Raw genomic sequence first — 25,962 nt, 5'->3', positions numbered from 1 at the left:
AAACTAACATATTCATCCTGCTGTAACCAGGTTTCTGTTAGGCAGAATAAATCAATACGTTGATCAATTATTATATCATTTACCAACAGGGACTTAGAAGAGAGAGACCTAATGTTTAATAGACCACATTTAACTGTTTTAGTCTGTGGTGCAATTGAAGGTGCTATATTATTTTTTCTTTTTGAATTTTTATCCTTAAATAGATTTTTGCTGGTTATTGGTAGTCTGGGAGCAGGCACCGTCTCTACGGGGATGGGGTAATGAGGGGATGGCAGGGGGAGAGAAGCTGCAGAGAGGTGTGTAAGACCACAGCTCTGCCTCCTGGTCCCAACGCTGGACAGTCACAGTTTGGAGGATCCAAGAAAATTGGCCAGATTTCTAGAAATGAGAGCTGCTCCATCTAAAGTGGGATGGATGCCGTCTCTCCTAACAAGACCAGGTTTTCCCCAGAAGCTTTGCCAATTATCAATGAAGCCCACCTCATTTTTTGGACACCACTCAGACAGCCAGCAATTCAAGGAGAACATGCGGCTAAACATGTCACTCCCGGTCTGATTGGGGAGGGGCCCAGAGAAAACAACAGAGTCCGACATTGTTTTTGCAAAGTTACACACCGATTTAATGTTAATTTTAGTGACCTCCGATTGGCGTAACCGAGTGTCATTACTGCCGATGTGAATTACAATCTTACCAAATTTACGCTTAGCCTTAGCCAGCAATTTCAAATGTCCTTCGATGTCGCCTGCTCTGGCCCCCGGAAGACAATTGACAATGGTTGCTGGTGTCGCTAACTTCACATTTCTCAAAACAGAGTTGCCAATAACCAGAGTTTGATCCTCGGCGAGTGTATCATCGAGTGGGGAAAAACGGTTAGAGATGTGAACGGGTTGACGGTGTACACGGGGCTTCTGTTTAGGGCTACGCTTCCTCCTCACAGTCACCCAGTCAGCCTGCTTTCCCGACTGCCCGGGATCTGCCAGGGGGGAACTAGCGGCGGCTAAGCTACCTTGGTCCGCACCGACTACAGGGGCCTGGCTAGCTGTAGAATTTTCCACGGTGCGGAGCCGAGTCTCCAATTCGCCCAGCCTGGCCTCCAAAGCTACGAATAAGCTGCACTTATTACAAGTACCGTTACTGCTAAAGGAGGCCGAGGAATAACTAAACATTTCACACCCAGAGCAGAAAAGTACGGGAGAGGCAGGAGAAGCCGCCATGCTAAATCGGCTAAGAGCTAGCAGCCACGCAACCCAGCGGATTCCTAAAAACACACAAAGTGAATAATGTGTAAATAATTTAAAGGTGATTCAGCAGAAGGAGTGCCCCAATCAAGGCACCAAACAGGCCATGAAGCAGCACAGTCAACGCACGACAACGGTGCTAAAATAAAATAAAAATCAACTAAACACGCTGTGGAGCAGCACAGATAACGCACGACAACAGTGCTAAAAGAGAAAAAAAAATAAAATACAATAAAAAAATAAATAAATAAATAAATAAAAACGAAAGCGTTAGCAAGCTAGTTAGCTTTGCCAACGCTGATGAAAGTTAGCTGATAAAAGTGCTCCGTCGCGATGTTTTGACCGTTAGAGGTCTTCCTTAGGCGTTGGAGCACAGTAAAAAAGTAAAAAAAAAAGTAAAAAGGTAAAAAACTAAAAAAGTCTTGAAAAAGACTGTTAATTCAAGTCCAAAGCAGCAGGTAGCAGTCTCTGTGTAAACAGTCCCAACAGAGAGCCAAAATTCTGATGCCAACACGTATCTGAACAATAATGCCTGTCCAACTCTCCCGATTGCACTCCCAGATAATCCATCCCACCTCACAGGTGTGCCATATCAAGATGCTGATTAGACACCATGATTAGTGCACAGGTGTGCCTTAGACTGCCCACAATAAAAGGCCACTCTGAAAGGTGCAGTTTTATCACACAGCATAATGCCACAGATGTCACAAGATTTGAGGGAGCGTTTAATTGGCATGCTGACAGCAGGAATGTCAACCAGAGCTGTTGCTCGTGTATTGAATGTTCATTTCTCTACCATAATCTGTCTCCAAAGGCGTTTCAGAGAATTTGGCAGTACATCCAACCAGCCTCACAACCGCAGACCACGTGTAACCACACCAGCCCAGGACCTCCGCATTCATCATGTTCACCTCCAAGATCGTCTGAGACCAGCCACTCGGACAGCTGCTGAAACAATCGGTTTGCATAACCAATTGTGGACAGTCTAAGGCACACCTGTGCACTAATCATGGTGTCTAATCAGCATCTTGATATGGCACACCTGTGAGGTGGGATGGATTATCTCGGCAAAGGAGAAGTGCTCACTATCACAGATTTAGACTGGTTTGTGAACAATATTTGAGGGAAATGGTGATATTGTGTATGTGGAAAAAGTTTTAGATCTTTGAGTTCATCTCATATAAAATGGGAGCAAAACCAAAAGTGTTGCGTTTATATTTTTGTTGAGTGTATAAGGCATATGTGTGACAGTGTTGGTCCTTGTTCCATAAATGAATAATTGTTGTAGTTATCTGCTCCACTATTTTGATCTATATTTTATTTATTATATTTTAACTTATTAAAAGCCACTTATAACAGGAGGTTACCTTTAAAAAATTTTCCAAGGTAAATATTTCTGGAAAACTGGAAAATATTGTTGGCAGAGGTTTGCACTTTATGAGCATGGTGCTCTATTTTATTTATTTATTCATTCATTCATTATTTTCCAAATTCTTATGTTTATATGAGTCCGGGTTGTGGTTGAAGTGGAAAATAGTGTCATCACATAAAATATCCAAGCGCTCTGGATGAATAGTATTGTGATGTAAAGGAGCAACTGTGATGAAAATGAATAAGCTCGCAACTTTTTCTGGGGTTTTGTTGTTGTTTTCTTTGCGTGCATGTGTTTGCTGACTTGCACTTAAAAATAAAGATAAGCACTTTAACTATTAATAACAAGCAGGCAGATATTGGTACTTTTTAAAGCACAAACCTGTCTGATCTAGTTAAAGCTTAGCAGAAACAGAAACAAGCAATCCTCAGATTGTCTTCTACACAGCATCCGAGGATTTGAGGAGAAATTCCCTTGAGGCAACCTGGGTGAATAGCTTCTGTGGGGAATTTACTTCTATTACTTCTCTGCACAGATAAACAAAATAATGCAAATTCCTTCAACGTTATGAGAATCGCATTACGCTCTGCAGCTGTGTAATTATATCAAAGTAAACACAACAGCTCACACACTGAGCTTTAACCCTGGAATAACTGTAATGGCAAGGAAATGCCAGTGAAATAGGATCCATGGCATTAAAGAAGTGATGCAGCCTCTATGATCTTACTCATGCATTTATTATGAGACTTACTTTACTGCTAACTTCTGACACAATCAAAAACAAAAGCCTCTGGCAGACTGCAAAGTTCTGCATCAAAAGTATTGTTGTAGGGAAATAATTGAGCCAGCAGGGATCAGCTAGCGGGGGTAAAAAAAGAACAGAGCGTCATTGGTACTCAAGCTGAAACAGCAATGTACTCTGAGAAATAATGACAATGAATTAAAAGTGATAGACTGGCCTTTGTCTTTTAAGGATTAGAGATGAATTATCACATGTACGAGGGCTGTCAATAAAGTATAGGTCCTTTTTATTTTTTTCAAAAACTATATGGATTTCATTCATATGTTTTTACGTCAGACATGCTTGAACCCTCGTGCGCATGCGTGAGTTTTTCCACGCCTGTCGGTGACGTCATTCGCCTGTGAGCACTCCTTGTGGGAGGAGTCGTCCCAGCCCCTCGTCGGAATTCCTTTGTCTGAGAAGTTGCTGAGAGACTGGCGCTTTGTTTGATCAAAGTTTTTCTAAACCTGTGAGGCACATCGAATTGGACACGGTTCGAAAAATTTAACTGGTTTTCGGTGAAAATTTTAATGGCTGATGAGAGATTTTGAGGTGATACTGTCGCTTTAAGGACTTCCCACAGTGCGAGACGTCACGCAGCGGTCCCAGGCGCCGTCGTCAGCCTGTTTCAAGCTGAAAACCTCCACCCGTCCACACGTCTTTCATTAAAAAAATCTCCTTTAACAGTGGAATATCCGGATAAAATGCTGAAGCCGACTTCTTCTGAAACTTCTCTGTTCTCTCACGACGTCCTGGATCAATAGAGCCTGAAATGTGGAGTTTTTCAGCTTGAAACAGGCTGACGACGGCGCCTGAGAGCGCTGTGCGACGTCTCACACCGTGAGAAGTCCTTAAAGCGACAGTATCACCTCAAAATCTTTCATCAGCCGTTAAAATTTTCACCGAAAACCAGCTTAATTTTTCGACCCATGTCCACTTCGATGTGTCTCACAGGTTTAGAAAAAATTTTGATCAAACAAAGCGCCAGTCTCTCAGCAACTTCTCAGACAAAGGAATTCTGACGAGGGGCTCACAGGCGAATGACGTCACCAACAGGCGTGGAAAAACTCACGAATGCGAACGAGGGTTCAAGCATGTCTGACGTAAAAACATATGAATGAAATCCATATAGTTTTTGAAAAAAATAAAAAGGACCTATACTTTATTGACAGACCTCGTATACTCTGGCCAAGTGGTTTGTGCACTTGGTTTCAGTATGGAAGGTTTCCCTTTGAAACCCCACCCCTGCAACATTTCTCCATCCAATGTGGAGTTGTGTCAGGAAGGGAATCTGGTGTAAAACTTGTGCCAGTTCAACATGCAACTTGTTATCTATATACATAAATGGCTACTTTTGTCTTTCTGTCTGTCCGGAATAGGCTCTAAAACTACAAAAGGTGAACTCCCGAATGTTACATATTCTGAACCACGCTGACATGGGCTACAACCTGGTATTATTTTCAAACAAAAAAATAATAATATTAAGACAACAATATTAACAATAATCTGATACATACAGTTTTGTCTTTCTGTCTGTCCGGAATAGGCTCTAAAACTACAAAAGGTGAACTCCCCAAAGTTATGTATTCTGAACCACCATGACATGGGCTACAACCTGGTACTAGTTTCAAACAAAAAAATTAATATTAAGACAACAATATTAACAATAACCTGATACATACAGTTGAACCCCAAAGTTACATATTCTGAGCCACCATGACATGGGCTACAACCTGGTACTATTTTCAAACAAACAAAAAAATAATAATAATATTAACACAACAATATTAACAATAATCTGATACATACAGTTGAACCATATGTACCTCACTGGCAGTTGTACTCCAGCACAAATCTCTCAGCTTTAATAGCTGGCTGCTGGCCCTATGCATATATGCAGGAGCTCAGTAGCCTGCTTACTGCTATAAACAGAGCCCAGACTCCTGGGCTATCTGCTGCTGGCTGCTGGCTAGCACACATGGGTGTGCATGCCAGCTTGGTTGTATAACCAAGCAGATTCAAATATCCCCCTTGATATGAATGCACCCTTTTTCTGCACATGCTGCATGTGGGTGCTACAAACCTGTTTGACTCTCCTTGAAAAGATTTGACCAACTCTACAAACTTTAGTGTTTTCAGACCTGTTTATAGCAAAAACAAATGTGAGTATTCTGTCATTTACTGACTAATCATATACTGAACATTTTGATTGTAAGAACAATTCAATACAAAGTAACTTTCTTCCATGTGCTTTGTTATCCCCATACTCCCCTCTACCAATATTACACCGATGATATTTGACACCATGTGTGAATGAGTAGATATGCCATCCTACTTAAAATAGTCCTTAAATCTGGTTTAATCATTATGGCAATATGCACCCTCAAATTGAGATTTTTCTGTACCTAATGGCCAATACTGCGTTATGTTTATCAACTTCAAAATAAATACAGGGTAAACTCTTCATAATGCTGTCCCCAGGAACAAGGATTTAGACGTACAGATAAGGTGCCAGTTCAGAGATGTAGATGGGTTCTCCCCATGCCAGGCATTGGTGGCTGAGGGGGGTCAATCCACATGAATTTTGATAGTTCTCCCCATCCCAGGCATTGGTGGCTCAGAAGGGTGGGGGTGGCTGGGGGGGGGGGGTCAATCCACATGAATTTTGATAAAACTTATGCACAATCACTATGATATAATACTTATCAGAATACAGCCTATTCCTTCTTGGAATAAAGGTTTTACTCGATAAAATATCAAGCTTTGTCTTTTCTTGCAATTTGTACATGTATTTCTAAACATTTGCACATTTTCTAAAAATAAAGGTGTCGAGTGTACATGATGTGTATCACTTGCCTAGCGTTGATCATAATGTATCAGGCAAACGCATGTTTTGTATCACAATGGCACTCTGCAGATCATTTGAAAAAGTGATGTAGTTCTAACTGCTGATGGGGCAGCACCCTTTCAATCAGCCAGTAAGCGGGCATAGAGCCTGTGTTCTCCAATGACGCATTGTATATAGGCTGCTCATTATGATGTAAAATCATAAATTAAATTTTGTTATTTATCAGCTCTTCACAACCTGCTGTCCTATTATAATAGTGCACTAGCTTTGGGGTTGATCTAATAGTTTTGGTATGTTGATGTTTCATGGCTCAAACTGTTTTTAGTGGTCAAACCTCTTTTATTACTATTGAAAAGATTGTTTGTTCTCTAAATATACCAATGAATGCATAACTTTAAGATATATATGCAAGGCAACATTTACACCATTTAAAGATGGAATGCCTCAAAGTGTGCAAAAAGAAACCACTACTTTTGCTGATAATGTGGCTGGCCTGAATATGGCAGAACCTGCAGTCTTCCAGTTAGTTAGTCAGATGTTCCAGAGTTGGTAACCCCAATCAGCTGTATATCCACTTTCCTGACAGAAGGACAAGGAACATTGTCTACCAAGAGGCTCTTCATAACTGTTGGTCAGTAAAAGCTACATTTAAATATATATTCAACATCTCAAATCCAAAATTAACATTTGCTTAAAAGCCATTTTATTTTTGTAGCATTCTTATAAACTAAATTTGCAATGTATCAACAATTATAAAGGTCATAACATCAATTCTGATTAATGATTATGAGCATACTTGATCTGCAATATAAAGTCTGAAGAACTTCATTGTTGTTTCTTGCATGCAGCAAAATTCAGTTTTCTCTCTTGGTTTGGGGATTCCACCTATTTTGGGTTTTTAGTTCAAACCTTTGCCTATTCGGACTACATATATACGTATAAGATATCTACAATTATGACAAAATATAAACTTTGGAATATTTTGTAGATTATATCTTAAACAGGTTAACCTGGGCAACGCCGGATACCCCAGCTAGTATTCTATAAAGTACTGCAGTGTGAAGGAGACTGTTACAATTTCAATTTATTTCCATTTATATAGTTCCTGATCACAACAGAGTTGCCTCAAGGTACTTCACACAAGTAAGGTCTAACCTTACTAACCTCCAGAGCAGCAGTGGTAAGGAAAAACTCCCTCTGAGGAAGAAACCTCAAGCAGACCAGACTCAAAGGGGTTAGATGTGACAGTTAGATCTTTGCTGATGTGTTGAAAATTAAATAAATTGAGAAATGTGAAAGCATGCATTTGTAAAACACTACAACAAAACCTTCTTAAATCAGGTCATGTCATGTTCGACTTGAAATAATCAGTAGTCTTCAGCATTTTCAGAACAAATACCAAGTTTTGAATTTTTCCACAAACATGAGTTGAACATGCTATTAGAGGAAGGTTGGCAATATGTGAAAATAAAATAAAAATTGCCCCTCTAAGTTGTTTTCAAGAAAATATGGGCTCTATCTCAATGATCTATGGCACATGTTCTCAAGCACACTTGGAGCATGTCCAACTCCATTTTGCTATTGTTTATAACCTGAGCACAAAGTAAGGAACAGGATTTAAATGGGTTGGATTTAAACACTTATTTTGATCATGGGCATGTTTTGGACAAAACATGAAATACCAGAATTCTGTTGTATTGCTATTTAAGTAGACTGCACTTATATAGATGTTTTCCATCTGATGCAGATGCTTAACTGCTTTACGCTGACAGCTCATGTTCACACACTCACACTCAAATGGAAACAGAACATACACACACATACACACAAATGTCTGGGTGCTGCCATGGATGGTGCTTAACAACACATCGAGAGCAACTTAGGCCCTGTGCCCACATTGCCTTTTTTCCTTCTGGGCATGGGCATTTTTTTTCCAAGAGCTCTAAATGAGAATGGAGCATATGTAGTCCCATGCAGTCCAAAGGCATGCCAAAGTGTATTTTTCAGAGCTGACATTTTTCTCTTTTTTTTTTTTTTGCCTCTGCCAATGAAGTTGGAGGAGGTTATGTTTTTGCCCTGTTAGTTTGTCTGTTTGTTTGTCTATTTGTGAACATCCTGGAGTCGACAATTTTTCATAAAATGTTATTTTTTTTTCCTAAAGATTGATATCCTGATAGGCAAGAACTGATTCAGATTTCAAGTTCACAGGTCAAATGTCAAAGTCAGGAAAAATCTTAAAATATTAGAAAAATACCATATTTTTTAACATGGAATGAATTTTCAAAAAATCATAACTCTGTCAAAAAATATCAAAATTATTTCTTATTTGACAGCCTTGTATATGATGGTATGCTTTATTGAATGACAGTTTGATCCCAATCTGATTCAGACTGCATTTTTTGTGACGATTTAAACTTAACATTGAAAACCCCATTTAATGAATATTTTACATTATATCTCATTCAAACATGCCTCAATCACTCTTATATTTGACAATGAGGTGCAGACTGACACTCACTATCACCTAGCAAAATTTGATCTGGATGTGATCCGGATTGTGGATTTTGTGGACATTTGAATTTAATATTAAAAAGTGCATTTGATGTATATTTTGCATTATAGCTCAATCAAAAATGCTCCAATCTCTGTCAATCAGGGCTGTGAAAACTCTGCGGATCTGCAAAATTTCATGGATTTCATCTGTAATCGTGATCATCACTGAGTTTTTAAAATGTCTATCGCAAAGTGTTCTTTTTTACGACATTGTGCAAGTTTTAAAAGTCTGCGGCGGTCCACATACACTGATCTGTGTGTTACAGATACAAATCAAGTGTCCTCAGATCCGCGGAGTTTGGAGGAAAAAATTCCTCTCAAAGCCTGGCTGCTGCGACAGTTGTCATAAAGCGGGACTGGTTGGTTGCTGCGGCGATGCTGTGTGGCTCCTGTGCGAATCTCAAGCTAAAGGTAGCATGTGGACATTGCAAACCTTTAGAGCTCTAAAGTTTTTAAAAGAAGAATTGTGCAGCATGTCTGTGTCACGGACCAACATCAGACAGAGAGAAGATGGCGAGAAAGAGGGTTTGAAAAAGTCTGATAAGGACAAGAATCTGTGGAATTGTCACTGGCTTCATCAACACACCTGAAAGATAAAAGAAACGGGAAAAGCGAACTGTGCCATCAGGAAACACGGTAAGAATTTTTTTCTCTTTCTGGAAAATAAACATTGTGCTGTAAAACAGGATTTTAGAAAAGATTATGAGACTTTTTTCAGTAATCTGGACTTTCATTCATTGGAAAAAAGACTGTGGCTTTGAATTGATTTACATGAATTTACACAAGAATATAAATGTGTTTTATTAATGTAGACGTTTTTCATGGGAAAAAATACACTGTGGCTTTGAGTGAATTTACAGGAATTTACAAGAATCTATGACTTTTTTACAATATTTTACCCTGATTTTCAAAATATTCTCCAAGCTTTAGCTGTGGTTGTTGAAATGCTGTAACAGTCTTTTCAGTCTCCATGAATTTCATGTAGTTTAATTGTTCTGAGTCAATGCATCATTTGGTTTACAATCAAAAGGAAAATCATTTCAGGTCCTTCTACCATGTCATATTATGTTATTTCAACATGATCACTGACGGTTCAAATGAAAGGTTGAATACAGGGTCATTTAAATATGCACTCATTTCGAGATTTTTTTGTTCCAGGAGATGCTGAAAATGTATCATTAGATGGATAATTAATTTGGTTTCTGGGATCCCACGGGTCCCGAGACCCCGGCTCCTGGGGGCCTATGCTGCCCCACCAGACCCCCTGCAAATTTTCCTCGGATTTCACACGTTCATTTCATAGCCCTGCTCTCAACCTACACAACCAAAATTGGATGGAGGTTCCAATTTTATGCCTGTTTGTCTATCTTCCAGTTATAAGTCGGAAACCAAGTGCAAAGAGCAATGACAAATTTTGCATAGCAAAGATAACCAATGTTTCATGAAAATGAACTGAAAATGAATTCAGAAACTGAAAAAGTTGTAAAAAAAAACCTGACAACACCACAAAAAAACTTTGACTCAAGTGTGTGAAGTAAATACATACTCCTGAAATTTGATCACATCCAATTTAGCTTGTGAAAAGTCACTTCTAATAGGACTTTGACTATAAATTTTTTCCACGGAAAATTTTTATGGAATTGGAAACTAGTGTTGGCAGAGGTTTGCCTCTGTGCTCTAGTTATTTTTTAATCACTGTACACTCTACGTAAGTTATCTTAGAAACAAAAGGACATTGCCCCAATAATTAGAATTCCGACTACTTTATTCTTTTTGTACTCAAGTTTTCTCGTTGACAACATCAGCATTGGCAGTGAGCCCTGTGGATTAAGTACCGTGCTCAAGGAGTGTTAATGATATTCTGGTCTGATGGGGATTTAAAAAGAGGAGCCTGTGACCACAAGCACACCTCTGTAGCCTCACCTTTATATCACCTTACATATGATTGTTACCATATATTGACAAATAAACCTCATTATTATATGGCTGTGACACTATGCACACTCTGATTGGCTGATTTCTAGTCTGATATTTTCCCATATCTGACCAGCTGCCGTGACATTTGGTCCAAAATGTGTGTCCCATTTGTTACAAACCAGAAAGCTAAAAATGCAATTAGAAAAACCAAGTCGAATATACACTTAATATACACTTATACACTATACATACACTATGCAGTTTTTAACCTTCATTGATCTTGAACATATTCAAGGTCAGACCCAAGTTGCTGCAATGAAGCAGAACATACTTTCCCTGCTGATACAGCGGTGGAGGGCTTTGCACATCTCAAGAGTGTTCTTGTTTTTCAGTACTTGTTTATGTAAGCTGGAACTCACTCACCGTCCACCCAATAATCTTTTTTTTCTTTTCCGAATGAACCCCACATGGTTACAGTGCAGGGAAGATTACATAAAAAAAAAAAAAATAGAAATAATAAAGCATTGTGAACATTGCTGTTTGCAGGGTTGCAGTCTTGGGAAACTCTGTATTTAAGTCCCCTTTCTATTCCCTTGCTTTCACTTGGGGTCACCACAGCCAAAAAAGGTGGATCTGCATGTTGATCTGGCAAAGGTTTCTCACCACATCACAGGTAGAAATGAGCAGGTGCAGGGTTTGATCCAGGGACCCTCTGCACTGAAAACAAGCGCACGAACCACTTGGTCACCATCCCCTCAGTAAATTTGATTCATTCATGTAATTTTTTGACTATTTTATCACTGTGTGACTTCATATTTAAAACTCCTCCTTTGTTAAAGCACCAGCTCCAGGATTTGTTTTACACATTTTAATAATGTTCCTGTGCATTCTGTACACCTGTGTATTACTTACTGAGGGTACAGAGGTTGCATGTCATTTATAATCCCCACATGCAGATGTGGGCACTGTGGACGCCTCCTCTGCACATGTGTTGTGCATCTAAATTAATTGGCAGGCTGGCTAGTGGCAGTGCCTATTAAAGTGGAGAGAACAACAGCAGATGGAAAGCTTCCGCAGCGTAAAGCAGCGCAAATCTTACAGACGACAGGAGGGAGAGCCCCAAACTGCAGATGTATGCCCACAAAGGACAAAGCAGCATAAAGTAAGCCGACGAGAGAGGAGGCGGCCCACCTGCTCCATGCTCCTGCAGATAGCGAATGGTGGCACCAGGACTCCTAGGAGATGAAGTGTGGTGACTTTGTTTGAGCAACAGAACCCTCCTAGGTGGTTGATCTTCTGCAGAGAATTAAATAGCTGCCTGGAATAAATCATTTGAACTGACTGTTTTTCAATGCCCTAAAGTCTGCCAAAGACCAAGTGGTGTTTGCACATCAACAAGAGAGCATTACAGCTCCTGTTTATGTCATAATCTCCTTTGTTTAGACTCTTACTTTATATGTTGTTTCAAATAAAAATCCAAAGATAAAGGGACTGGATTTGTCATAAGTCTGGAGTTGGAGTTGGCATCTTGGTCACTCTTCTTTAACAACCACTCAGAGAATTCATAGTCTCATATATTCCACACATGTATTGCTGAATATCACCAACACAGTAGCAGTCATGAAAAAGTATTATTGAGTTAATTACACAAAATCACAATCAGAAGAGGTGAGTCCAGTTAAGTTGTTGTTCTTCTTTTGGGTACTCTCCTTAGGGGTCATCACCAGAGGTGGGTAACCCTGACTTCAGTGAGTCAAAGCCCCACTATGAATTGCTTCAATTTGTGCACTGAAAACATGGTTTCATTAACCCTCTGGGGACCGAGGGCATTTTTTGGACAGTTCACTCACCTGGCATAAATGTTTTATTATTGCTGTTAACAGCTCTCCCTGCATCCCACAATCAAGTTTTATGTCTCTTTTTTTCAGGACAACCTGTGCTTTCAGAATATATATGTTTTTTTTGTGTGTGTGTGTTTTATCAGTGTAATAAAGGTTTACAATCAAACATAGGCAAGGAAAAAATAAAGAGAAAAATAATTTTCCACACACATTTATTCAAAACACACAGCAAACTATAATAAACAACTGTTTTGTTTGGTAATTTGAGGTCTTGTATGAAAGACTAAAAAAAAGTTCAAACAATAAACACAAATGCACATTCTGAACAATATATACAAAATGGTCTATGCATTTTGTTATTTTGATATGGTAACCAGTGCTTTACACAGAGAAAGCAACAGAGTTATCCAGTAATATTCACATGCAAACTAGTGGAGCAATCCTGATAGTTACACACTCTTTGTTTGAGCACGTGAGATTGGCATCAGAGGCTCGTGTGCTTCACGGATCGCTGCATGTAATGGCGCAGGGTGCACTGAGTATGTACTAAAAGTATGTACTCATTGGAACACCCTGGGGGCTATTCAAACAGGCCAACTAGTAACACATCACTCCTGAAAACGATCTTTGACTTTTCACGTGAGGTAAATCTGCCCTACGATTGGATTTTGGAAAACCATGTGACGGTGAACCAATTCCAATTGGACACTCACATTGCACACTTCATCACACAACTTCTATGAGGAGTACAAAGATGGCCAATGGCTGGTTCAAAAGTCTGCTGAGTTAACTTTTCAGCAAAACAAAAGTAAGATTCTATCTCATATCATTAAAAAGTTATTTATAATTTAGTAAAGCTTGGTCTTAGCCACCGTATACGACAGCAATGGCCCCAGAGGGTTAACTAGCTCATTGACCAACCTGAAAATTTGAAAGGAAAAAGTAAAGCGGAAAATAATTTTCCACACACATTCATTCAAAACACATAGCAAACTATAATAAACAACTGTTTTGACACTTTATAAAGCTAATCTGAGTTCTTGTGTGAAAGACTGTGTGACAAAAAGGTTCAAACAATAAACACAAATGCACATTTTGAACAATATATACAAAATGGTCTATGCGTTTTGTTTGTCCTCATCTCAAAGCAATTTCTGTCTGCTATTACACAAAGGTTACATCACAAACTTCTACTTCTACTGTGTTTTGCAGTGTTCTGGGCTGCTCCTAAAGTAGCTTTCATTCACACTTTGGCCTACTTTTGCTCCTTACAGTCTGAGGAGTGGCCCTCCCCCTTGTTCCCTTGATATGGTAAACAGTGCTTTACGCTGAAAAAGAAACAGAGTTATCCAGTAACATTCACATGCAAACTAGTGGAGCAATCCTGATAGTTACACACTCTTTGTTTGAGCACGTGAGATTGGCATCAGAGGCTCTCCGTCTGCTTTCACTGATCGCTGTGCGTAATGGTGCAGGGTGCATTGGAGCCCAATAGTATGTACTCATTGGAGCACCCAGGGGGCTATTCAAATGGGTGAACTAGTAACATATCACTCCTGAAAACCATCTTTGGCTTTTCATGTGAGGTAAATCTGCCCAATGATTAGATTTTGGAAAACCATGTGACGGTGAACCAATTCCGATTGGAAACTCACATTGCACACATCATCATACAGCTTCTATAAGGAGTACAAAAAAGACCAATGGCTGGCTCCAAAGTCCGCGGAGTTAACTTTTCAGCAAAAAAAGTAAGTTTCTATCTCATGTCATTAAAAAAGTTATTTATAATTTAGTAAAGCTTGGTCTTAGCCATCATATACAACAGCGTCGACCCCAGAGGGTTAAAATCAATGTCGAAGGTAAGAATATCCATACTTGAAGATAACTCATCTTTAAATGTTAAAATTTGTGTGAGCTATAAGCCTTTACTTTTGGTCTGTCATTCAGACAGAAATTGCACAAAAAACAGTCTTTGGTCATTTAGGAGGACCTAGATCCCAGCATGCAGGAATTTGATGGCAGGATTAATGCTCATGACTATAAAAAATGGTGTCATTCCCATGGAGATCCAGTGAAGCACCATTGGAGCATAGTTGATGAGAGTGAATTACCCACAGTAGGCACTTTAACACCTGCATATTGCAAGACGTGGTGACTAGAAACTGCTGGAGGATTAGATTCTGTATTCTCTTTCCAACAGTCAGAAAGATCACAAACTTTCAAGAACAAGTGAATATGAAGCGGTGATACCAAAATTATGCACATGCAGTTTGTAGGAGCTGTGCTGTGATGAGAAGCCTTGCAGGTGGCATTCATATTCAACATCCCATCTTCACAAACACTCACACCCATTTTGGATGCATTATAATGATATTTACTGGTAGCTCAACAGCATCAAAGTGTTTTTTAATTTTTGGAAAAAATGTAAATGATTAATAACAGTTATTTTAACATAAACATAAGAATATTGTAGAAATACTTAAAATGAAGACTAGCAGCTGCTAGCAGTTACTTCAGGCCTTAATATGTGCTGATTCAACAAAAACACATTAACGCAAAAAAATGACTGAAAATGTCACAATGCACTGTCCAGAGAATGACTTTTCTGCTGCTTTAACAATAGCTTCATTTGTCCTCTTGTAGCTGTCCAGCTAAAGTAGCTGCAGATAATTTGTGTAGCAGATGACACACACATGCACGTGAACCAAGCCTTGAGGTAGACCTTTATCACAAATGTGTTGAAATGGCCAAGAGACAAGCATTCACGTGCAGTTGGTCGGAACTGGGAATGAAAGATGTATATCTTGAGACTGCATATGAGTTTTTCCATCATCTAGCTCGATTGAATGCCTCACGAGCCTCAATGTGTACATCGCTGTTGCAGTCAGCTCCCAGAAATAGCAGTGACAAGTGCAGGAGTTCACGGTAATCATCTCTGGGATAAAACTCCCTTAGGTGTTGCCAAATGAAGCGAATGACATCACCCTTAACTAGATTGACAGCTGACGCTATGAACTCTACATTAAGTCCACTTTCATAGCAAGACTGGTCAATTGAGCCCATTATATTACGTGACATAGGAAACACTACAGTTCATTGAGCTACCAGTAAATATCCATATATCTGGATGAAGCAGTTAACATGCTTCATATGAAGGAAAAAAACAGGGGTTGGGACTTAGAAAAAGTTAAAAAAAATGTTGGTCATAATATTGAGTGGCACCCTAGGCCTCATCATAATAACTAAATCCCATTTATATTCACCCTATTGAGATATCTCATAATCCTTTGCGTGCCAGAAATTTGCTGCAGTCTAAACAACATAGAGAATCCACAAGACGACAGTTGCAAATTAACATTATACTACCAAAATATACATTTTTATGCTTCTCATCATGTTAATAAGAGGCTGCATGCATTGAACCCTGATACTTGCTGAAACCCTGAAAACAAATCTTCCAAATATCCATGTCTGCTATGTTTAATCTGCGTGGAATTTAATAAACGCAAACTGAATTTTATATATATATATATATATATATATATATATATATATATATATATATATATATATATATATATATATATATATATATATATTACTTTGAAACAAAGAGGACAAACAGTGTCATAAAAGACAATAAGCAGGATGTTCAAGGGTAAACTTCACTTTTCCCCAGAATGACATGAACAGGAAGTGATCACAGCTCAATAGGGCAAATAGCCCTGGTGTCCATGTGGATATACAACGCCTGGCAAAAATTATGGAATCACCGGCCTCGGAGGATGTTCATTCAGTTGTTTAATTTTGTAGAAAAAAAGCAGATCACAGACATGACACAAAACTAAAGTCATTTCAAATGGCAACTTTCTGGCTTTAAGAAACACTATAAGAAATCAGGAAAAAAAAAAGTCAGTAACGGTTACTTTTTTAGACCAAGCAGAGGGAAAAATATGGAATCACTCAATTCTGAGGAATAAATTATGGAATCATGAAAAACAAAAGAACGCTCCAACACATCACTAGTACTTTTGTTGCACCACCTCTGGCTTTTATAACAGCTTGCAGTCTCTGAGGCATGGACTTAATGAGTGACAAACAGTACTCTTCATCAATCTGGCTCCAACTTTCTCTGATTGCTGTTGCCAGATCAGCTTTGCAGGTTGGAGCCTTGTCATGGACCATTTTCTTCAACTTCCACCAAAGATTTTCAATTGGATTAAGATCCGGACTATTTGCAGGCCATGCCACTGACCCTATGTGTCTTTTTGCAAGGAATGTTTTCACAGTTTTTGCTCTATTGCAAGATGCATTATCATCTTGAAAAATGATTTCACCATCCCCAAACATCCTTTCAATTGATGGGATAAGAAAAGTGTCCAAAATATCAATGTAAACTTGTGCATTTATTGATGATGTAATGACAGCCATCTCCCCAGTGCCTTTACCTGACATGCAGCCCCATATCATCAATGACTGTGGAAATTTACATGTTCTCTTCAGGCAGTCATCTTTATAAATCTCATTGGAATGGCACCAAACAAAAGTTCCAGCATCATCACCTTGCCCAATGTAGATTCAAGATTCATCACTGAATATGACTTTCATCCAGTCATCCACAGTCCATGATTATTTTTCCTTAGCCCATTGTAACCTTGTTTTTTTCTGTTTAGGTGTTAATGATGGCTTTCGTTTAGCTTTTCTGTATGTAAATCCCATTTCCTTTAGGCGGTTTCTTACAGTCGGTCACAGACGTTGACTCCAGTTTCCTCCCATTCGTTCCGCATTTGTTTTGATGTGCATTTTTGATTTTGAGACATATTGCTTTAAGTTTTCTGTCTTGACGCTTTGATGTCTTCCTTGGTCTACCAGTATGTTTGCCTTTAACAACCTTCCCATGTTATTTGTATTTGGTCCATAGCTTAGACACAGCTGACTGTGAACAACCAACATCTTTTGCAACATTGCGTGATGATTTACCCTCTTTTAAGAGTTTGATAATCCTCTCCTTTGTTTCAATTGACATCTCTCGTGTTGGAGCCATGATTCATGTTAGTCCACTTGGTGCAACAGCTCTCCAAGGTGTGATCACTCCTTTTTAGATGCAGACCATCGAGCAGATCTGATTTGATGCAGGTGTTAGTTTTGGTGATGTAAATTTACAGGGTGATTCCATTTATTCCTCAGAATTGAGTGAGTCCATATTTTTTCCCGCTGCTTGGTCTAAAAAAATAACTGTTACTGACTGCCACAATTATTTTTGCTGATTTCTTATAGTGTTTCTTAAAGCCAGAAAGTTGTCATTTGAAATGACTTTAGGTTTGTGTCATGTATGTGATCTGCTTTTTTCTACAAAATTAAACAAATGAATGAACATCCTCCGAGGCCGGTGATTCCATAATTATTGCCTTGGGTTGTACATAGGTGTTGCACACCTGCACAGAATGTCAGTGGAAGATTACAGTTGTCTTGCCTTGGACATAAATGCATCCTCTTGTTGACAGGGGTCCCATTTGATGGGGTAGAAATGGACCTCATCAGATCATTAGACCACAGTGCATTGAGAAAATGATTAATGCTCATTCTGTAAAGAGCAAATCCTTTTTTTTCTGCTCACTTGTTTTCACTTGGGATCACCACAACAGATCCAAGGCAGGTCCACATGTTGATTTGGCACAAGTTTTACAATGGCTGCCCTTCCTGATGCAACACCATATTACATGGAAAATGAGCAGGGGTGGGTTTGAACCAGGAACTTTCAGCACTTCCGAATTTACTGACACTAAATGAAGAGTTCAGAGATGGAAATCAAACACGTTAAATCTTCCAAAGCAAATTATGTCTTTCATACCAATCCTTCTTACAGTATTTTTCTTCATATAAATTCAAAGATACATTTATCTACTTTTGTTCAAATTTCATTTTGGGCAGTCAAGGTTAGGGCTGTGTAAATAAGTCATGACAAAACCTCAGCTTTAGAGACTAAACAGCATCCTGCAATTGATAAGTGTCTGAAGAAATATTGAATTTTGGTGTGCAGAAGAAAATGGATTAAAATTTGCATGGGCCTGTTTTCTTATCTTTTTCTATTACAATTCCAAAGTATTTATTATTTTAAGGAGAAACACACCTTTAGGAGAGGGGAAGGCCAGAGGGGTAAGTAAAACACCTTAATCCCAATCACTTTATCAACATGAGACTTACTGTATCTTTTAAGAGAATGATTATTTCATCTGCCAATTGTTATATGTATTTACCTTGGGCAATGGATAAACTACAGAGGTTTTCTTTCTTTAATGATGTTTGGATAAAGGGATAATGTGTGCATACGTAGGATGATATTAAGCTTGCTGGTATCTTAAAAGTATTAAATTCCAAGATGGTGGGATCCGAGTTTATTAATTGTGTTTCAAAAATATTTCAACATCAACAGGAGTTCTGGTACATTTTGTGGCCTGTCTTTGTTAATATTGTGAATGTGTTGCTCTCCAGTGGAGTATTTCCAGCCATTTTTAAGTTGGTAAAAATTGGTAAAATTCTTCTTAAGCAATCAGGCTTGAACCTTAACAGTTTGGAAAATTATAGACCCATGTGTAATTTGTCATTTTTATCAAAAATCCTAGAGAAGGTGGTTTGTAATCAGATGCATGTCATTTTCAGTGGTTTTGTGAAATGATACCATGTTTATGGAAAACCTTTTGAAAATCACAGAAATGATCATACAGGGAAAGTTCCATTTCTGTGTGGACAAGGCCCGAGTCTCTGTGGTGTATACATTAATTGTATGTATAATGGACAAACCTTGTGTGATGTCACTCAGTTTTTTGTAGATATCTGGAAGGGTTATCCTGAAGCCCCAAAATTGCTCCTCTGAGTGTCTCCATGTTGGCAGTAATTACTCATCTACATCACAACCAGCCCATATTTGGCTAAATAGGTGGAGTGTGAGTGAGACTCTGCTTGACATAGGTAGGATGAATGATCCCCAAACATACTCCCATCTTAGAGTTACTGAATAAGCAATGCTAATGGACTTTCCTTGGTCCAGGTGTTCATTAAATCATATTTTTTGGGGACTGGGCAGTGATTCTCATAATGGTTTGCTTTTCAGTGGACATTAAAAATAATGACATGTCTATTTCCACAGTAATGGCACATTAACTGGACATAATGTCATCAAGTTATCAATTGCTGTTAAATTGCTTACTCAATTAGCATCCACAATTAAAACATAATTTCTCTCTAGAGAAATACTGGAGCACAGATGTCTTAGATGATTCTATTGGAGAAATAATTTCACAACAAGCCACGTTACTGCAGAAATTTGTAATAAAATGCTCAAAAAGGACACACACTGTCTCCTAACAGTGAGCTGCCAGTGGACTCTAAGGGACAGCAGCGCAACTGTCATCAACAGCATACAAGATGTCACTCAAAGTTGCCCCATCCCTAATTATCCACAACTTTGTATCTTAAGAAGTTCTAAACTTCGGAGTTATTAAACCCCCACCCCACCCAGTGCAGTTGTTTTACAGGGTGAAACTAGTTATTGAGAGCAAAACTCATTTTATACAAGGCTCTAAACATGTTTATCTCAGTGCCAAAGGTGGACATTTTAACATGGGCTTCTATGGGAGCCTGCTCACTTTTGGAGCCAGTAAAGTGACAAGTAAAGGAACTGCAATTTGATATTATGTGCCTCATTTCCCACAGTCCAAGCATTTCACTTTGATGTATATGAAAGAATTATACGTAGGTGCGAGAGAGGTTGTATCTCTGCCACCCACTGCTATTTCAAGGAGATTTCATCACTTTAATTATGATGGCTTTGCTCAATATCCTGCTGTTTGCAGAGATATTCTTGTTTGTGTTGAAAATGTATAGGAGCTGACAATTTCATTAATTACGCTGGAGTCGACGATTGTGCATAAACTGCTGCAATATATCATGTTTATTATGGTTCAACATGCCCACATTGCAGTTTTTCCTGCATCTGACCTTTGTTTTCTTATCTTCCTCAACCTTTGTGTCTCTCTCTGGCCACATTCATTCTATCTCTGTCTGGGGGAACAGGGATTGAATTTTAGGCCATCCAGGTATTTAAAATTCAGCTCCAGGTATTCTGATGAGGGACGTGATTGGTTTATTTTATTAGATAACCACGATGCATCATTATCTGCTTAGGATTAAGCGAGATCACTGTCTCTCATCCCTCAGATCACCCAAGCCACCACCCTTATGCTCTATCCCCACCCCTAGTGACACAGTGGCCAATCTCCTGTCATGTTTAATAAAATATTGATGAACAGAACCATGAGGGTACAAGTCATCATCTCCATGCAATGCATTTCAAGTTTATGGGACCTGTGAGAGTTCATGAATTTATGTTCATATTTTCAACACAATTTGTTGAGCTGCCATATCAGTTTATTTCTTGAGCTTAGACATGAGTTGCATTGCTGTGTGACAGTCTCATAAAGTGCAATGAAACGTGGCTTATCATCTGTGAGATCATATGGTGTGTATGGGTGAGGCAGCATCCAACGATTGATTATAAAAACACAAGGACACTGTGATATGGACATAAAAATGTGAATCACTATAAATGTAAACAGTTAATGCATATTTTCAATGTATGGGGTTGAAAACTGCAAACCACAGCGTGATGTCTCACCTAAGAGACATTATTTACAGTGTGATCAAATGTCTACATATTGTGGGAGAATGTTTTTTGTTTTTGGCCATTTTTCAGACGATATGAATGATAACACATTTTTTTCACTCATGGTTAGTGGTTGGGTGTCAAACAACTGTGTTTACTCTTTTTTAAATCATAATGACAACAGAAACTACCTGCCCTGATCTGCCACAGGCCTGGGTTTTCATCATGGTTCTGTCTGTGTTCATGTCCCTTGTCTTGGATTTTCTGTTTAGGATCACTTTAGTCACTGGTTTTATTTTGTGTTTTACCACTATAGTCATTGCTTGTAATTTCTGTTTGTTATGCTTTTACCACATGTTAGTTCTGTTTTTGTTCCAGCCCCAGCCTTTAATTCTCTTGTTGATCACTTTACAGTTCTCACTTTTGATTTCCTGATTTTGTTTCTTTGCTCCTTCCATGTGTAGATTTTTCTTGCATTATGTTTGCGACTCACCTTCCACTTTCTTTCTGTCTGCTTAGTGTTTACTTTACAGCACTCTCTTTTTTTATATATATATAGCGCCAAATCACAACAAACAGTTGCCCCAAGGCGCTTTATATTGTAAGGCAACCCCAACGGTCAAAACGACCCCCTGTGAGCAAGCACTTGGCTACAGTGGGAAGGAAAAACTCCCTTTTAACAGGAAGAAACCTCCAGCAGAACCAGGCTCAGGGAGGGGCAGTCTTCTGCTGGGACTGGTTGGGGCTGAGGGAGAGAACCAGGAAAAAGACATGCTGTGGAGGGGAGCAGAGATCGATCACTAATGATTAAATGCAGAGTGGTGCATACAGAGCAAAAAGAGAAAGAAACAGTGCATCATGGGAACCCCCCAGCAGTCTACGTCTATAGCAGCATAACTAAGGGATGGTTCAGGGTCACCTGATCCAGCCCTAACTATAAGCTTTAGCAAAAAGGAAAGTTTTAAGCCTAATCTTAAAAGTAGAGAGGGTGTCTGTCTCCCTGATCTGAATTGGGAGCTGGTTCCACAGGAGAGGAGCCTGAAAGCTGAAGGCTCTGCCTCCCATTCTACTCTTACACACCCTAGGAACTACAAGTAAGCCTGCAGTCTGAGAGCGAAGCGCTCTATTGGGGTGATATGGTACTACGAGGTCCCTAAGATAAGATGGGACCTGATTATTCAAAACCTTATAAGTAAGAAGAAGAATTTTAAATTCTATTCTAGAATTAACAGGAAGCCAATGAAGAGAGGCCAATATGGGTGAGATATGCTCTCTCCTTCTAGTCCCCGTCAGTACTCTAGCTGCAGCATTTTGAATTAACTGAAGGCTTTTTAGGGAACTTTTAGGACAACCTGATAATAATGAATTACAATAGTCCAGCCTAGAGGAAATAAATGCATGAATTAGTTTTTCAGCATCACTCTGAGACAAGACCTTTCTGATTTTAGAGATATTGCGTAAATGCAAAAAAGCAGTCCTACATATTTGTTTAATATGCGCTTTGAATGACATATCCTGATCAAAAATGACTCCAAGATTTCTCACAGTATTACTAGAGGTCAGGGTAATGCCATCCAGAGTAAGGATCTGGTTAGACACCATGTTTCTAAGATTTGTGGGGCCAAGTACAATAACTTCAGTTTTATCTGAGTTTAAAAGCAGGAAATTAGAGGTCATGTCTTTATGTCTGTAAGACAATCCTGCAGTTTAGCTAATTGGTGTGTGTCCTCTGGCTTCATGGATAGATAAAGCTGGGTATCATCTGCGTAACAATGAAAATTTAAGCAATACCGTCTAATAATACTGCCTAAGGGAAGCATATATAAAGTGAATAAAATTGGTCCTAGCACAGAACCTCGTGGAACTCCATAATTAACTTTAGTCTGTGAAGAAGATTCCCCATTTACATGAACAAATTGTAATCTATTAGACAAATATGATTCAAACCACCGCAGCGCAGTGCCTTTAATACCTATGGCATGCTCTAATCTCTGTAATAAAATTTATGGTCAACAGTATCAAAGCAGCACTGAGGTCTAACAGAACAAGCACAGAGATGAGTCCACTGTCCGAGGCCATAAGAAGATCATTTGTAACCTTCACTAATGCTGTTTCTGTACTATGATGAATTCTAAAACCTGACTGAAACTCTTCAAATAGACCATTCCTCTGCAGATGATCAGTTAGCTGTTTTACAACTACCCTTTCAAGACTTTTGAGAGAAAAGGAAGGTTGGAGATTGGCCTATAATTAGCTAAGATAGCTGGGTCAAGTGATGGCTTTTTAAGTAATGGTTTAATTACTGCCACCTTAAAAGCCTGTGGTACATAGCCAACTAACAAAGATAGATTGATCATATTTAAGATCGAAGCATTAAATAATGGTAGGGCTTCCTTGAGCAGCCTGGTAGGAATGGGGTCTAATAAACATGTTGATGGTTTGGATGAAGTAACTAATGAAAATAACTCAGACAGAACAATCGGAGAGAAAGAGTCTAACCAAATACCGGCATCACTGAAAGCAGCCAAAGATAACGATACGTCTTTGGGATGGTTATGAGTAATTTTTTCTCTAATAGTTAAAATTTTGTTAGCAAAGAAAGTCATGAAGTCATTACTAGTTAAAGTTAATGGAATACTCAGCTCAATAGAGCTCTGACTCTTTGTCAGCCTGGCTACAGTGCTGAAAAGAAACCTGGGGTTGTTCTTATTTTCTTCAATTAGTGATGAGTAGAAAGATGTCCTAGCTTTACGGAGGGCTTTTTTATAGAGCAACAGACTCTTTTTCCAGGCTAAGTGAAGATCTTCTAAATTAGTGAGACGCCATTTCCTCTCCAGCTTACGGGTTATCTGCTTTAAGCTACGAGTTTGTGAGTTATACCACGGAGTCAGACACTTCTGATTTAAAGCTCTCTTTTTCAGAGGAGCTACAGCATCCAAAGTTGTCTTCAATGAGGATGTAAAACTATTGACAAGATACTCTATCTCCCTTACAGAGTTTAGGTAGCTACTCTGCACTGTGTTGTTATATGGCATTAGAGAACATAAAGAAGGAATCATATCCTTAAACCTAGTTACAGCGCTTTCTGAAAGACTTCTAGTGTAATGAAACTTATTCCCTACTGCTGGGTAGTCCATCAGAGTAAATGTAAATGTTATTAAGAAATGATCAGACAGAAGGGAGTTTTCAGGGAATACTGTTAAGTCTTCTATTTCCATACCATAAGTCAGAACAAGATCTAAGATATGATTAAAGTGGTGGTGGACTCATTTACTTTTTGAGCAAAGCCAATAGAGTCTAATAATAGATTAAATGCAGTGTTGAGGCTGTCATTCTCAGCATCTGTGTGGATGTTAAAATCGCCCACTATAATTATCTTATCTGAGCTAAGCACTAAGTCAGACAAAAGGTCTGAAAATTCACAGAGAAACTCACAGTAACGACCAGGTGGATGATAGATAATAACAAATAAAACTGGTTTTTGGGACTTCCAATTTGGATGGACAAGACTAAGAGACAAGCTTTCAAATGAATTAAAGCTCTGTCTGGGTTTTTGATTAATTAATAAGATGGAATGGAAGATTGCTGCTAATCCTCCGCCCCGGCCCGTGCTACGAGCATTCTGACAGTTAGTGTGACTCGGGGGTGTTGACTCATTTAAACTAACATATTCATCCTGCTGTAACCAGGTTTCTGTAAGGCAGAATAAATCAATATGTTGATCAATTATTATATCATTTACCAACAGGGACTTAGAAGAGAGAGACCTAATGTTTAATAGACCACATTTAACTGTTTTAGTCTGTGGTGCAGTTGAAGGTGCTATATTATTTTTTCTTTTTGAATTTTTATGCTTAAATAGATTTTTTCTGGTTATTGGTACCTTGCACCTGTTCGCTTCCTCTTGGTCTCTTTCTTCCACGCCTCTATTTCTGTCTGTTTAGTGTTTGTTTTACTGCACTCTGTTGCTCCTGCTTGTCTTAGCTTTGTCTCCTTCCTGAACTTTCTCACACACCTGTTTTCACTTTCTTTAAAGTGGTTATGACAATTAAAGACAACATAGTCTTATTACAGGTAACAAAGGTTATATAATTCGGTCAACCTCAGCATTTTGGGAAAATGGACGCGGTTCTCCCATTATATACAACATTTGAACGTCCCGCCACTGAAAAATCTGCACACCCCATGACCAGCTTCCCGCTAAGCACAAAACCTGAAATACGTCACTGCCTGTAGACCATATAGGCTTGCGCACTTGACGGCCGTTGTTTACACTTTTTTAGCGGCAGAAACTTTGATTAAACACAGCTCTCAGGGACTTGTTTGTCAATATGCCTGACCAGTGTGTCACAGCATATTGCACAAACACAAGGGCAAAATGTTTTAGCCTTTTCAAGTTTCCACAGGACGAAAATCTCCACGAAAAGTGGGTTCAGCAAGTTTGTTGTACAAGATCAGGTCTGACAAAGGATACGCTATGGAGGCCAACCGCATATTCTTTGTTGTTCTGTGCACATTTTGAAGATGGGTGTTTCGACACCGTCCCAGGTTTGAAGGAGCAGCTTGGGATGAATGTACATCACAAGAAGGTTTTGTTGCCGGGGGCTGTTCCAAGTATCTTTCCCTGTGGCACAGTGATGTCCACGGCAAAGCCTATGAAGCGCAGGAAATCTGCTACATTAGAGAAACGGTGGAGATTGGAGGTAGGTTTCTAAAATTTTGTATGTTTTTGGCCATGTTTTTCAAAACT

This window comes from Thalassophryne amazonica, chromosome 14, assembly GCF_902500255.1.
Source record: "Thalassophryne amazonica chromosome 14, fThaAma1.1, whole genome shotgun sequence".
Lineage (NCBI taxonomy): Eukaryota > Metazoa > Chordata > Actinopteri > Batrachoidiformes > Batrachoididae > Thalassophryne > Thalassophryne amazonica.
Note: the sequence above shows the minus strand (reverse complement) of the source record.